Source organism: Siniperca chuatsi, linkage group LG18 (genome assembly GCF_020085105.1).
Source record: "Siniperca chuatsi isolate FFG_IHB_CAS linkage group LG18, ASM2008510v1, whole genome shotgun sequence".
Classification (NCBI taxonomy): domain Eukaryota; kingdom Metazoa; phylum Chordata; class Actinopteri; order Centrarchiformes; family Sinipercidae; genus Siniperca; species Siniperca chuatsi.
This window is the reverse complement of record NC_058059.1, coordinates 7112358-7129041: the sequence shown is the minus strand read 5'-3', so window position 1 is coordinate 7129041 and position 16684 is coordinate 7112358. Positions and strand designations below refer to the sequence as shown.

Sequence of the window (16684 nt, the reverse complement as noted above, 5' to 3'; positions counted from 1 at the left end):
TTTGGTACTGTTCTTCATAACAACATCGCCTTTACATTGGCATGCACTATAATGAATGTCAAAGCCTTAATGTTTCACTGTGTTTTTCACCTTCCAGTGGGCATGTTCTCTCCACAGACAAATGCTTTTCTAATTGCTTTTCTTCTTTTGATCCTTTTTAAACATTACAACATTATCTTCTTTTTAGCTTTGAACATATCTATATACTATATAAGCTTTGTATAGCTGAAACCCATTGCTTTAGTATTGTTGAATTATGGGATCAAAACCTAAGTGGTTCACAGCTTATTGTTAGAATGAAGGTATGAATGTGTGAGAGGAGTGTGTGTGTTGGTGGATCAAAGCGGTAACGAGCCATTACAGTCAAGTCGTTACATAAGTGAAGAGTGCTTTTACATAGAAAGTGATTTAGTGCCTTAATGGAGAAGTCTGTTATTTTGTTTAGGTTTCTGCTGCAGACAGATGGAGCCATTTTGTTTAACATGCATGTATGGTAGCCCTTTGAAACTAGGGGCTTTACCAGTCTGAAGGTTTAAAAAGATGGCAGCTGTTCCATGTGCTTTTGGCCTTGCTCATCTTCTATCCGCCTTTGTTATCTGACCCTCAAGATTTTCTATGTCTTTTTCTCATTTTCTCCCCTTCTACATCTCTTGGTGACATGAAGGGACAGGTCATTTCAGTATCAGATTTCTAGTGATGCAAGGTGGTCAGGAGGCCTTGAGAGAAAAAGAGGGCGAGGCAAGGAAGGACAGGAACAAGAATGAAAACAGGAGTTGATAAAAGCAGAAGAATAAAAATAAGAGCCAGAGTAGAGAAACAACAGAGTAACCCAGAGTAGAGTAGAAAGGACACGGGAGGGTTGTAATGCATGAATCACAGTAGGTCCCAGATCAATGTTGATCAGGCAGCAGGCTAGCTGGGGGCACATGTACCTTTGCAAGATGACACAGATATATTCCAGCTACTCAGAATCCCACATACCTCGAACGGATTGTTATCAGATATACCACACATTGCTGTTGGAGGAAAGTCATTTTCCACAGTCAACTCTTGGATCAGTTACAAGGGCCATCACGGAATCCCCAAAGCATCGCCAAGTGCTCAATCACATCCAAAACAGCAGCTGCAATATAAAGTAATAGTACGTAATTTATTCATGATTCTTGGTAATTGTGTTGATTTTGTGCACTACACATGCTTTAGTGCGTGTTTGTGTGTGAGTGTGAGAATGTGTGCAGGTATGCACACATGTATTTACATATCGGTATGTGTGGATAAGCATAATGTACATGGTCACACGGAATGGAAGTGAAGAAAGTAAAGCTGAGTAGGAAACATTAGGAAGGTACCGCAGGGCAAGGTTATACTCTACCTCCCAGAGCATATATTGATAGATGTGTCAGCAAGCTGACCTGATAGGCAAGGTTTCACAGTAGAAAAGCTAAAAGTGTGAGAGAGAGAGTGAGGGAGGGAAGGAGACTAGGCAGGCTAAGGTATTAGATTTCCATCTGCAGGATTTAGCCCCTCGTGCATGTTTGTATGTGTGGGTGTGTGTGTGTGTTTTCCATATCTGTTCAGAAAGAAACAGTCATGAACTTGAAACAAAAACACTCTAAAGGAAAGATAAATGTGCACCCCCCTGTTTTACTCTGGAAGACTGTAATATCACCATTCTGCAATTTATTATTCACTTCCCTGCTAAATCATCATTAAAAATGTATTGGAAATCACCTGTGAGAGGCAGATGAGAGGTGTGCAGATGGAGGTAAAAGAGTGGGCTGGAAATGAGGTAGAGTGGTGGAGTGAGGGATGAGAGAGACACAGTGCGTGCATGTGTTACAGAGTTCAGTCATCTTGATGGACAACTAGCCAGGCCCATTCCACTGACAGATTGGGGTCTATCTCCATATTTGCAGTGAGAAGTGTCCAATTTCCTCTTGGCGATTTCAATCTAAGAGTTAAAGAGCTCTGTTCATGTGACGCTAGAGTCTTGATCAAACAGAGATGTGAGATTAGAGGCCTGCTTTTAAGGGGATATACTTCCCACAACATAATGGATTTTTCATTTTTATTTTTTCCCTGGGCTGGTCATTAATCAACACTCACAAACGACGCGCAAGCACAACAAATCACGTACACACGAGCGCAGTTCCCATTTGTGAAGGGTTACGTGTCTGATGAAGAATGCAGACTAAACAGTAAATAATAAGTGAATTAATTAAACTGAAAATCCAGTGAATTTTGATAGATGTCTAGATGTCTAGACTGCCGGGAGACTTACCATGATGCACCTCTTTCCTCTCTCCTTCTCTCCCTCTCCATCTGTATGTATTTTTATCCCATTACTGCATGTTACTAACTCAACATCTTCTCTCTCCCGTAGTTTTATGCTTTCTCGTTTCTCTCCTCTCTCCTTCTGCCTCCGGAGCTGCAGAGTCTGGATCTGTGATTGTGGGCCACCTGCTGCCCCTGTGTTCCTGCTCGACAACTGCCACTAGAGTTGTTGTTATTGGCTCTGTTACTAATACTGACATTATTTTTCCTATAGCTGTCATTCCTATTATTACTAATTTATTAATATTAACACTACAATTACTATTCTACTATAAAAAATAATTCTAGGTGGTATTTGTATTGTGCCTCCCTCTCCCCCATCCCCCTCCCCAAAACCTCTCCCTCTCTCAAAACCCAACACAGCAGCGGCGGATGGCCGCCCACCACTGAGTCTGGTTTTGTCCAAGGTTTCTGCCTCTTAAAGGAAGTTTTTTCTTGCCACTGTCGCCGAATGCTTGCTCATGGTGGGATTTATTGGGTCTCTGTAATTGATATTATAAAGAGTACGGTCTAGACCTGCTCTATAGGAAAAGTGCAATGAGATAACTTCTGTTATGAATTGGCACTATATAAATAAAATTGTGAACTCAAAAGTGAACTGAATGATAAATGGAGAAGTTTAATCAAGCAATCCATCTACTCTGGCCACTGGATCTGGAGCAGAAGAATATTACAGGACAGAGGGAGGAGGATGAGAATGCTGTTTTAACTCAACATAAACACACAATCACAATGAAAACTGCTGGAATACAGAGAATGCCTGGTGGCTAACCAGAGCAAAATAGTGACTCTAGAGTATGGCATCTGTTAGCGTACTGAGGGCCTTTTTGTCTTGGTGTTAAAGTGCCAATGCACATTTGATTGAGCTGCATTGCTCTCTAACTCTCTTGTACTTGGTAGTCTCTCCAAAATCACATCATTGGTTATTCTCTGAGCCAAATGGAGTCATTTCCCCTGCAAACTGACTTCATATATTTACCTGCTAATGACTTGTTTTAGCTAACATTGACAACATAATAGCATCATTATGGGCCAGGCACCATCAGGTGTCTCAAGGTTAATAACAACATTAATTGACAAGAAGGATGAAGGCCGAGAAATCCTTGTTGTCCCTATTAAGTAGTATTCTTGATCTGTGAATTGGATGCAAACATTTTAAGATTGCCTTGTGATCCAATGCCACATTGACATTCAGTCAATGAATATATCACAAAAACCTCAATGACTGGATGTATATGTCTGGATGTATATGTGTAGTATATACATATATATATAAATATAAATATAAACACACACACGTGTATATATATATACATACATATAAACATATACATACATATGCATACATAGATACATATGTATATACATACATACGTATATACATACAAATATACATACATATACACATATATATACATATATATATATATACAAACATATAAATTATATTATATATGTATATATGTGTTTATATATATATAGTATATACATATATATAGGTACTTTTAACAAGCCAAACATGAAATGTAAATTGATGAGATCCTGCACCAAAAAACAACAACAATTCCCTCCTTTAAAAATCAGAATCAGAATCAGAAATACTTTATTGCTCCCTAAGGGGAAACTCTTTTGTTACAGTTGCTCACTATCACGTCAGTGCACACAGGAATAGAAGTTCTAAGCAAATCAACATATAATACACTATAATACAGGTAAGATAAATTACGTACCAAGTGGGTATAAGTATAAAATTAAAATAAGTGAAAAGTACAAAGTGGATTACAGGCTGATGATAAGTATGTACGGTATAATAATACAATATATTATTTACAGAACTACTACTTATAAGTAATAAGTAGTAGTGCATGTACTGTCAAGTTAAATGTAGCTTATTAGGATGATTATGAGACGGTGGATATTGCACAGCAGTAGTAGAAGTATGAATAAATATCAGTAAATTAAAATGAAAACAGAGTATATTGCACCAGAGTATTAAACAGAAAATATTGCACAATACTTCAAGTATTGCAGTGATGTTAATGATCCAGTGTCCAGTTTACTGACTTAAGGTCATATAGACTGATACTTAGAGGGAGGAGTTAAAGAGTTTGATGGCCACAGGCAGGAATGACTTCCTGTGGCGCTCTGTGGTGCACTTTGGGGGGACGAGTCTTTCGCTGAAGGTACTCCTTTGTTTGACCAGCACGTCATGGAGTGGGTGGGAGACACTGTCCAAGATGACATGTAGTTTGGCCAGCATCCTCCTCTCTGACACCACCGACAGAGTATCCAGCTCCACTCCCACAATGTCACTGGCCTCACGGATCAGTTTGTTGAGTCTGTTAGCGTCCGCTACTCTCAATCTGCTGCCCCAACATGCGACAGCATACAGGATAGCACTGGCCACCACAGACTCATAAAACATCCTCAGCATTGTCCGGCAGATGTTGAAGGACCTCAGCCTCCTCAGAAAATAGAGGCAGCGCTGACCCTTCCTGTAAAGAGCTTGAGTGTTCTTAGCCCAGTCCAGTTTATTGTCCATGTGTACTCCCAGGTATTTGTAGTCCTCAACAATGTCCACACTGACCCCCTGGATGGAAACCGGGGTCACTGGTGCCTTGGCCCTTCGTAGGTCTACAACCAGCTCCTTAGACTTTGTCACATTGAGCTGCAGATGGTTCTGCTCACACCATGAGACAAAGTTACCCACCACAGCCCTGTACTCATTCTCATCACCACCGCTGATACATCCCACCACAGCAGAGTCATCAGAAAACTTCTGAAAGTGGCAGGACTCTGTAGTAGCTGAAGTCTGTGATGTAGATGGTGAATAGGAAGGGAGAGAGGACAGTCCCATGAGGAGCCCAGTGTTGCTGACCATGCTGTCCGACACACAGTGCTGCAGACGCACATGCTGTGGTCTGCCAGTCAGGTAGTCAACAATCCAGGACACGAGGGGGGCATCCACCTGCATCGCTGCCAGCTTCTCACCCAGCAGGGTTGATCGGATGGTGTTTAAAGCACTGGAGAAGTCAAAAAACATGATCCTCACAGTGCTTGCCAGCTAGTCCAGTTGGGTGTAGATGCGGTTCAGCAGGAAGATGATGGCGTCCTCAACTCCCAGCCGGGGCTGGTAGGCGAACTGAAGGGGGTCCAGGAGGGGTCTGACCATGACTGCAGCTGTTCCAGCACCAGTCTCTCCAGGGGCTTCATCATGTGGGAGGTCACTGCCACCGGTCTGTAGTCCTTGGAGCCACTGGGACGCAGCGTCTTCTGCACAGGAATGAGGAAAGATGTCTTCCACAGAACAGGGACCCTTTGAAGACTCAAGCGTGAATGGTTTAGCCTGAGAGCCAGTTGAGGGGGGAGTAGGACTCTCCAAGGAAGATGGAGGAGGGGGAAGCAGTGGACTCAGAGGAGTCTGAGGGCCGACAGCAGCTGAGTTAGAGGGGGAATGAGCAGGAGCCGGTGTGTCAAATCTGTTAAAGAACAGATTAAGTTCGTTGGCCCTGTCCAAGCTGCCTTAAAACTCTTCTGGATGGATGTGAAAAGGATAATACTGACCACAAGCCAAATTTTGGGGTCAGCATATCTTCAGTATCATCCGTGCATCGCAACACAGTTCCCACTGACAGATACAGCATGTTCACTCAACTGAAAAAAAACTTTGGGGCGAATTCCCAAAGAATGAATTGCGGCCACTGATAGCACCATGAATTGCGTATTATTTGCAACCGCTATCAGCGCTGTCTCAAGGTCCGATTCACAAAAGATATTGTGCTAATGATATTACAGCACCAACACGACCATAATGTTTTGCAGCTGAGTGCAATTTGCCATTCTTTTGCATCTCTTAAATGTTCATCTGCAATTTTCTGTAGTGGCCCCAGTAATATTTGTTCTTAAGGTCTACTGAAGTAGCATATCACATGCCATGTTTAAGCAGCGTTTGAGTCAAAAAAATTTACAAATGCAGTTGCAAGCACAATAGCCTACTTTCCACTGAAGTGTAATTATTCTAATTCTAACTATTCTAATTATCTAATAACTCCCCCTGCTCTTTCATTCGTTTCTATCTGTGAGATGTCTTTCGTTTTTCTATGACTCACTCGGTATGGAGTGATTGTTATTTGTGGTGCTTTAACTGTGCACTCTCCCTCATGCATCTGGGCGCATGAGAGCTGTTTTCTCTCCTACTCTGCTCTATGCTGAACGGTCACTGTGCGTAACCACCATCTCCGCTTCTTACAGCAGCAGGTTTTATGTTGTTTTACAATTTCATTCCCTCATGGTGAATATCAGGTATTGTACTGTCTCTGTGCCACCTGTGTTGATATGATGTACTGTGATGTGCTATTGCGTCGCCTGGCTACAGTCACTGGTGCCATGAACACTGGAAAGTCTGGGTGTGACGCCCCTTTATAAATGTGCTTCAGTTTCCACAAACTCTCTGAAGACACTAATCATTTCACTCTAACTGCGTGTGGCTGTTAGCACTGGTGTTCGTGAACTTGACCTTGTTTTTCAACAAGGCTCATTTGCATAGAAAGGGGGCAATTTTGCGCCAAATGTATGCACATTACCTAATTTACATACCTGCAAATAGCACCGGAGCGGAGAGACGCTATTTGCTTGGCAGTGCAGTTATGGGTGCAGTTCACCCTTCGTGGGTGCTTTGAGAATTACACGGATTCTTTTTGTCGTATTTATGCAGGTTTAGCGGCCGCAAAAGCCGCACAATCCTTTTGTGAATTCGCCCCTTTGTTTTTACATCTGTCATAAGTAGAGTGAGACGAAAACTTCATGAAAGAGGTTAGGTGACTGATAGGAGGATGAGAAAAGCATTGGGAATCAGGATAGTTTTAGGAGAGAGATAAAAATGAAATGAAGCATACAAATTATTCAGAACTAGACAGAGGGAGGCACAAAGAGATGTAGAGATGTATTTATTGCAGCTTTCCTATTAAACAGTTATGACAAACTCATGGCTAATATATTAACAGACTTATCCACCAACATCCATTATTTATTCATCATCAAAAATTCAATCTGGCAGACTGTGTGCCATTATTCAGATGTGCTGGGGGAAAGTGGCACATTTGAATAAATGAGGAATTGTAGGACTCACTCCCATGGCTTGTTGTTATTCCAAAACCCTCTCTTTAAATTATTCAAACATTAAATCAATCAAAAAATGTAGGAGATGGATTGATGTTGAAAAAAATCTGATCCCTAGCTCACATAGCTGGATTTATTATATCTTTTGGAAGAAACATTTTGTTGTTCTTGGCCCATTAAAAAAAATTAAAATCAGACTTATCAAAACTGTTGGAACTGGCTCTTGTGTTTTTCATTAGCAGGAAAGGAAAACATTATGTTTTCTGCACATTTCAACTTGTGTCCCATTTCTCGGCAGTTTCTGACCCCTTGCTATGGCCGCTGTAGACAAACTCATATTTACTATTTTTGGATTGTCTTGTTTCCTCTGGTGAAATTCTGCACCTCTTGGCAATACCTAGTCTGAATGAGATTGGATATGTAAATGTAAAGTACTGCAGACCAGTAGTTTCTGCTGATGTTGTGGAACTTGGCAGGATGGAGAACAGGACATATTCCTCAGAGAAACAATCACTTGAGCATACGGACATCTCTGTGCAAGCAGGCACATAAAACCAGACACACATGCACACACATACTCTTCAGTTAATGTGGTACATTATAGAAAAAAAAAAACCACAGTAAAAAGCGACATATTATATGATAAGGATTTTTTTTATGTCAATTGTGTAAAAAGTATTAGATAAATATATAGGCAATTATTTAACTTAATGGATGTAATTAACCTCTTTAACTGCAAATGAACCTAGTACTTTCTCTAATCTTCCTAATACTGTATATCTTATACGATTATGTGAGGAATAATCAATAAATTCTAACGTTAGTATGCTAACGTGCTCACATTTTCACAATGACAATGCCAACATGCTGATGTTTAGTGGGTATAATGTTTACTATAGTCACTGTCTAAGTTGAGTGTGTTAGCATGCTAACATTTGCTAATTAGAACTGAACATAGAGTACAGCTAAGACTGATTGGAGAATAATTAGTTTTAAAAGGTATTTGGTCATAATAAAAAGTATTGGCCAATTCAAAATGTTGACACTAGATGAAAAGTTAAAGGATCACCAAATGTCTTACAATTCATCCTGTGGAGAATAGGAATCAACCAATCGAACCAGATTTAAATGCAATCCATCCAATTGACATATGTTAGTCTGGACTAAAGTGGTGGACTGACTGACGGACATCCCTAGAGTCATGCCGCTATCATGGCTAAAAGAGGAGTATAATAATGTGAGAATTAAATATACAGCACAATCCAATGGGCAGTTTTTGGCAGCATATTTTTCTTTGCTGGCATTTTGTCTGACTTAGTTCTAAGTTGATGCAGGCGGTAGACATAGTGACCACCTTACAATACTATTCAATGTAATATAATACCCAGGTAATAAGAGTATCCATAGTTGTCAGGCCTTTAATGTTAAGGTTTTGTTGAGATTGTGTCAGAGGGTTGTTTATTAAAGTCTGTAGAATTTGTTAAAGCCTTAGTTTTGTTGTTGTATTTGATTGCAGTTGTTTTTATTGTATCGTAGGACTTGGCCAACATTTTGCCCAAACACTGCAGTGTTCAGTCACTTGGCTTACCGTCTGTGGTACAGTCAAGTGCTACAATTGGATCTGTACAATACAATGGAATACAATAAGCTTAAATCTCTCTGAACTTTAGAAAAATTGGCCAATAATGGAAGACAGGCTGGCCAGCTTTGTGCTCTCTTTTGTAAGTATCTCGCTGTCAATGATCCCAAACATTCTGTCTAACTTCTGTGTTCTCCAAGCCTATTCTGTGTCTTAAGAGGATGAAAATAAAGTCAAGAAGGTCAAGTGTAGTTTCTCTATAACATATCAAAATCAAGGCACAGCCTGTCCAGTTCCAGTATTTCCTGTTCACTCTTATATACTCATTTTGAACAAACGTGTTCACAACATTGAGGTATAAGATTAGATTTGGAGTCTAGACATGTCCATTAAAGTTCCATTAAATCTTGGTTAAGATATGCTGTTCAGACACAGTATATGAAACAATAATTTGAAATATTGGAAGTGGATTGTCACGTTTCAATATACAGTAGAGTATAAATAAGCATTAAAAACAGGTTTGGAGGATAAGGGATTTTAGTATTACCCAGTTTTGTTCTAGGCATTAAGGGGACAAAAGGTTGATAGTAGGATGGCAGCTGTATAGATTAAATGACAATACAGTCACAATTGTAGCATTCAAATTTGTGGATATCATCATAGAAACAGTTTTACCTCAAACATGGGAAGATTATTAAATCATAGCATGCTTTGTCAATAGGAATTCCCATTCATTACTAGTATTCATTCATGCTGTTACAATGAGTCATATTTGTCCTTCATCTGTGCATTCTTGTGTTTTTGGAATCTTTACTCTCCATTGGAATTCTTAAATGGAAATTTTCTGGCCATGTGGTCTTTACTTTTAGTTCCAGTATAAGTTAGTCTGGTATGGTGAAAGCCCTTATGGAGCCTGTCAGCACAGCACAGTCTCAGCCATTTGTCTGCCACCTTTAGTCAAATCTTCCTAACAGATGCAATGACTAATAGATGATGTTTGCAAGAGATGGGGATGGACTACAGAGAATGTGAGAGAACGTATTAGAAAAAAAAGTCTGATATCCAGAGATGTTTGAGAGAAGCAGGGCTTGGAGAAACATGTAAAAAGTAAAATTATAAAACTGAGTTGTCTCAGTTAGCCTTTTTCTTTTCCAACACTGAATTTGTGACCAGACAGAAAGTGTCACATAATCACTGACAAATCTTGAAAATTGTTCTACAGCTTTGTTTTGGTTCATACAATGCCTTTTTTGAAATCCTCCCCGCATGTTAAAGTTATGCTCTCTCTCTCTCAGCCTCTTTCACTTGGGGAATGGAATCTGACAGGCTCCTCACAGGCGTCTATAATGTGCTAACATAAGAAATCAATCAGACTCACAGTATTTCTACAGCCCCTCAGCTCACATTGATTTATTGCAAATGTGTTGAAGATGAAGAGAAAAACTCCTTAGAACTGTAGGGCACGGTGGTCAAGAGGAGTGGATGTAGGAGAGAACGATGAAGGGACGATGACAGCTTTGGAATGAGAGGTGAGGTGGAGGAGAGAGGAGGGATCTTGGTTGGCTGACCTTTGTTTTGGTAGGCTGACATTGCTCACCTCCGGGTCAACGCACTGTCTGCCATCAGCCCAGCCTGGCAGAGTAAATGATGTATGTATGATGTAAGTGACGTATTTTATATTTTAGAAGGCTGTGATGTGTTTGCTGTGTGCTGTGGTTTTCCAGTATGTGGGGTATGACAGCTGCTGTCAGCCTGTAGCGGGATGGGTCATGGGTCACAGAGATGGTGGTGGCTTAGATTCCCACCAGACGCTATCAGTTAACTATCCTGACAAACATAAAGACAACTGCTCCATGGTGCTGTGCATTGTAACTTTCCCATCTTGTGTGTTAATGATACTGCTAACATTATTTGTTTTAGCGTGAGTCACCTTCGTGTCATAATCCACTTAAAACTTTGACTTGACATTTTTTAAATGTGCCCCTGATTCATGAGTATCGCTGTTAAAATGTGGCATCTTTTTAAAAAATGTTTGCTGTTTTCTAAACTAAATTATTACCATATTAAAGTGGTAATTTGTACCTAATGCATTTTGTAATGGGTTCTTGACTGTTGTTACTGTTTTGAGTCACTTTCAATCTTAACATTTGAAAGTTAAGATTGAAAGTGACTCAAAACAAATTATCTTGCCGTTGCCACTCAATTATGACTCAGAGCAATTTCATATTTCATGCTCACACAGCTCAGGGGGGATCTGGAGGGATGCCTCACCAGTAAATTTTGTTTTCTATTTTATACATCTCAAGAGTGAAAGGCTTGTTTATCCATTTTGGAGAAGATGACTGTTGGAGGGGGGAGACAGAGCAAGTAAGAGCTCAATAGTAGCTTGGTGTATTTATATCATGGGCATACACTTAGAGACACCAAAGGGGGTTGATGGAGAGGAGGATTGAAGTGGATTACTGAGATAGGACAGCACCACTGAGAGAATGAAATCTCATGTTTTTTATTAGGCTTTCATAAAATACACAAGCAGTAAAAACATACGTCTGTCCTTGGCCATATGCAGCTCAGCAGAGTGGCCGTGGCCCTCTCTCTCTCTGCAGAGGCTGCAAGGCTGATTGAAGGGGTTAAAGAGGAGATTAAAGTGATAATGTACATCTCTAATCCCCAGCATTTTAAGAGGGCAAAGAGGCAAAACTGCCTCCAACCACAGAGCCGGATATGAAGATGGTGGCCATCAGGGTCAGCCATCACCATGACAACAGATTATTCTGAATAATTATCTGCCATATGTGCCTTGTCACAATTAGAAGTTGGCTGTGAGCTGGGTCATTAGAATAAAGTTCAGCTTGCTTATCACATCTGTCTCGTGAGCCACAGTCACACAACCTGCACTCCGCTTCTAAGCAGATATTCTTAGAGATCTGATGTTACCAGCTACATCACTTTGTTGCAGTGACTTACTCTAAATGTCATTGCATACTGTGCGTATTGAGCTTTCAATAGCCTTTTTTTCAGTAATAGATCTTACAAAATGAAAATCTGGAAATGAATAAAATGGATTTATGATTTCAATCAGAATACTAAGCTTCTTGAATCGACTTTTTGGCTGAGTAGCAAGGAAAGGAAATGACTGTGAGAGTAGAGTGCGCAAATGTGATCTGACAGAGGCTCGAGGAAAAAAATGAAAAACTTTTGTGGTTTGTTCTCACGGCCAAGCCTTCCATTAGGAGTCCAGACGTTTTAACTCATCACTGCAGTTCTCCCACAGGACTTATACAGAGAATGCTTCATTTCCCATAAAGCCGTGTTCACACTAGTACCCTGGGAAAAGCAGCAACAAGGTGCAAAGTGGTTTATCCATTATAGTGGATCATTTATTCTGTCACTTTGGCCCATGTGAGAAAAGTCATTTAGAGTGAGATACCTCTTTACACTGTTTTACCATCCTGTAAAGCAGAAATGGCAAATTCATCTTTCAAAATCACTGCTATTCAATTTGGAAAAGTAATTCAGTAACCTGAAGAATATCAAGTAAAACAGCTTTGATTCTTGCCATCCACTGTTTTCTTCTCAACAACTTAGTACTTCTTACTTACTCATTTTCATAGTGTAGACACATGGTGCAACCTGCAAACAAAACATTCTCAAGTCACCTGTGGCAATCTCTATTCAGATTGTGTCTCTCCATCTAACTGTGGATTTGGTATGAAACAGTTTGAGCTCCCTGGGGAAGTGCGAAACGTAACAGCTTAACCAGTTTTTAAAACACTCAGGATACCTCGGGCTTATTACTGCAAACTGTCAGATTGTGTGAGATGCACAGTGACACTGCTTTTCTCTGATCAAATTTGTCACATCGTGCCAGGCAGGATCACAGGGTGGAGGCACTGCCGACACATTTAGGAAAGAGCCTGGATGTGTTCAGACAAGCTACTTACGTTTAAACACCAATTAAGCCCCATGCACTACTTACATCTATGGTCTATTAGATTGTCACCCATCACTATTAGGAGACACTTGGAGCCCTCTGGCATTCTGGGAAAATAATTACATTCTTTCTGCATCATAATTACTGCCTTGAAAGTGTCTCTTTCGAACACTAACAAAGCAAGCTCTTACTCTTTCTGTCTTCACATTCCTCTCTCCCCAAGCTCTGCCTTTCTCATCTCTTGTCTGTTGTCTCTCGAGACACTAATGAAGTGGTTTAATCTTGTAACTCCAGAGGAATTGTCAGCAGAGGACTGCATTAATTAAGTTCTTGTGTGTATTCCTTTTTAAGTTTCCACATTTTCAGAATAGGCCTACCATATAAACATGTTTACCATCATCACTTACTATTGCTTTGAGACTCGTGTAGTATTGGCATAGTGTTTGCATATGTTTTGGGGAAATGTGTTGATTAGTCAAAATGAAACTAATGCAGGTTTGTGCCCTGAAAAGTTTGATAGAACATGGATTTCCCATTTGCAACTTTACTCAACTCTATGAATCCACACAAATCCAATCTGTTACCATCTTGAATCTATTATTGTGTAATCTCTATAGGAACTCACATTCCGACTAGTTTTGCTTAGCTGCTTTTCTGATGGCGTTGTTTTAATGCAGAAAAAAATAAAGAATATATGCTTATTTTTACCCCCTAACATATGTGGCACCACCTATACATTTGTGGCAAGTTAGACATAAAGTTAGTTTGATTTATTATATACATGTATTTCCATTTAGGTAAACATAGTAAATAGCTTGTTTGTTACTTGCAGAGCGTGACTGATGTTTAGCACCGGCTAACCACACTCAACTGGTCTATTTATGCAGTCACTCTACTTTGATTTAGTCCTTGCATTCTTCAGAGTATTCATTTGGATTACATTTTCTTTGACATTGCCTTACTGCATTCATGGGGAAAAAAATGACAGTTGTGGCAGTTCCTTTTATAAAACAGCCAGAGTGCAAGCCACTGCTTCTGTTCTCATATTTGCCAGCTCCTGAGTCCCGAGGATTCAGACTGTTGACTTAAGATCTTAGCTTTTCAAAATAAAGTGTACCTCCATTTTACTTCTCTCTCTCCTACGCTTCTTTTGAATTTCTAAAGCTGGTGAAATAGCGTTGAAGTAAAGTATGACAGTTTATGCTATGTTTACGATTTGGATTGCAATAAATCTGCCTTCATCAATTGTTAATGTAACAGCTTTACAAAATAGATTTTTCCCACCAGAACTCATTAAATTCACCATCAGTTTTGGAGAAACTGCATTGGGGAGGGGGGGTGGGGGGCGGTAGTTGTCATCTAATGAACCACAGGTCAGGATGACACCAAATTTGGCAGGTACATTAATTGGGCATGCCTTCACTTAGTTGAAAGTGTGAAAAGCTTAGTTGAGTTTTTTCAAATATAAGGGCCAGATTATCATTATTATTATTAACAGTTTATTATCAGTTTATTGTCAGTTTTGTGAACTGAAAAGAATAGAAAAAAAAAGTAACAACATACATTCTACATCAAGCATGAATCTAGTATGTGTGTCTGCCTGGTACTTGATTTCACGCTCTTTTTGACATCAATAGTTTCCATTAAGGTGACTTCCCATTGCTTTCCTAATGAAATGGAAAGCAGTGCACATGTGCTTGCAGCTTTCTGTTATGCACTGACTTATTGCACTGTGTCTTGTGCAGGATGTTTATTTTTATTTGTTTTGACCAATTGTTAGGGCATGACTTTACTATGTAAAGTTATTATCTGTAAGCTGTAAGAGTTGTTGCCTTTGTAAGCTGTAAGAGTTGTTGTCTTTTCTTTTCATAATTTCAAAACTAAACATTTACTCACACAGACTGAAACTATCCCATTTTCAACAGTTAGAAGTTACACAATTTCATAAACACTTCCCTGTTGCTGATTCCACCTCTCAAAAAAGGCAATGATCAAACCCCCACACTCTGCATCAAGAGGCCCTTTTATGATGTGCGCATAACCCCATTCTACAGTGCACTCATTGACCATTGCTTCTGAAGGGTATTTTGCACAGACATTTAGCATTATAGTGGGCCCTTTTGAGAAAATTGCTTTCGTATTTACGAGTAGTGCAACTACCAGTAGTAGCACTACATTGTTGGCATGCTAGGTACCTTTGTAACTGCTATCTAGACTCCAGTGAGAAACAATACTGTCATCACTTTTAAGGATAGGAAGTCAAGTTTAGGACTTAAGGAAAAAAGTGGCTTCCCATTGACCTTAATAAACAGAACCTTGTTAGAGTCTTCTTACCCTGCTGTGTAGCTAGTTAATACAAATTTGTTCATTTATTTCTTTATCTTGATTTTCTATTTCATTCTCCATCTTTATCAGCATAGAGAGGTGAGATATATGCACTTGAAAGGTTAAGGGAACTGTTTTTTTTTGTTTGTGATACCACAATTTGGGTGAATGATAGGAAAGTTGAGTTCATATAGAAACCCATGACAATATCCATTGCAGCACGACCTCCCCCTTAGGGAGAGTGTGAACACGCAGCACTTACCACCCAATAGCACTCAACTAACACATCCTTTAGTCATGCAGTGCCACACATGTGCACACACACACACACACACACTATTACAATACTTGCAGTTTTTCACATAAATGAAGTACTGCACAAACACACACACTCACACACATATGCACAAACAGTGTGAGTAAATGAGCAACCACCACATTTGTCTCACACCATCAGCATCAAAATCTGATCTCTTTGCCAAGGTCAAACTGTCAAGATGTAGGGTATCCCCTGCGTACAAACACAGGCATAGACATACACAAATAGATAGACGAACACAAAGAGACACATGCACACGCACACACACCTACACACACACACTCACGTAAGGCCACCCTGATGTGCTACTTGAGCTACAACCATAAGTCATTCTGCAAGGTAGCTGTACCATGAAGTGTAGACACCAGTATACATAACATGCATGTATTATTTATAAACGCCTGTATGGTTTGCACATGTATGCAAATGTATACATTAAAGGAGAGGCGGCTCTTCATTTCTGCCAGTTAGAAGAAGTTGCTATTAAAATAGCAAGGCTGTGTCTTTTAATGGTGTGTGAATGTGTTTGTGTGTCTAGGTATATGTGGATCTTGTACTTGCATGATTGTGCTGGTGCACTTAACTGTGCTTGCAACTGCAATCAGGACAGTAAGTGGCCTGCAATTTCAAAAAGAGAAATTGAAGTGGGAACTGGAAAGGAGGTAGAAAGAGATGTAAGCCTGTGAACTTAAAATGTGAGGCACCCTTGATGAGAATCATTTTGATTATTCCTGACAACGGTAAAGCGAATAGCATCATAATTACCTCCTTGCTATTTCATATAAGAATGAGTGTGTCCCCTTAACACAGATATCTCCGTGTTGGTGTGTGTTGAAGCAGCATCAGCAAGGTGGCCATTCTGTTCTTAAGGACCCTCGCAGTGCAATGAGAATGTTTTTACTGTCACAGAAGTGCTGCTTTTGCATTTATAAACCCCATTAGAATACATTTCTGCTGGATCTGTATGTGTGTGCTGATGTGTCTCTATGACATTTTCTACAGTCATACTCAAACCCTCCTTACTTGGCCTGCATCTTGCACATGAAAGTTTAATTTCAAGTCAAGACAAGTCAAG

At 39.9% G+C, this 16684-nt stretch overlaps 1 protein-coding gene across 2 annotated transcripts in view; it reads left to right on the top strand.

Annotated features, from left to right (window-relative positions):
- fibcd1b (fibrinogen C domain containing 1b) overlaps positions 1–16684 on the top strand; it is a 107476-nt gene that overhangs the window by 7842 nt on the left and 82950 nt on the right. The gene's annotated exons all lie outside the window — the stretch shown is intronic.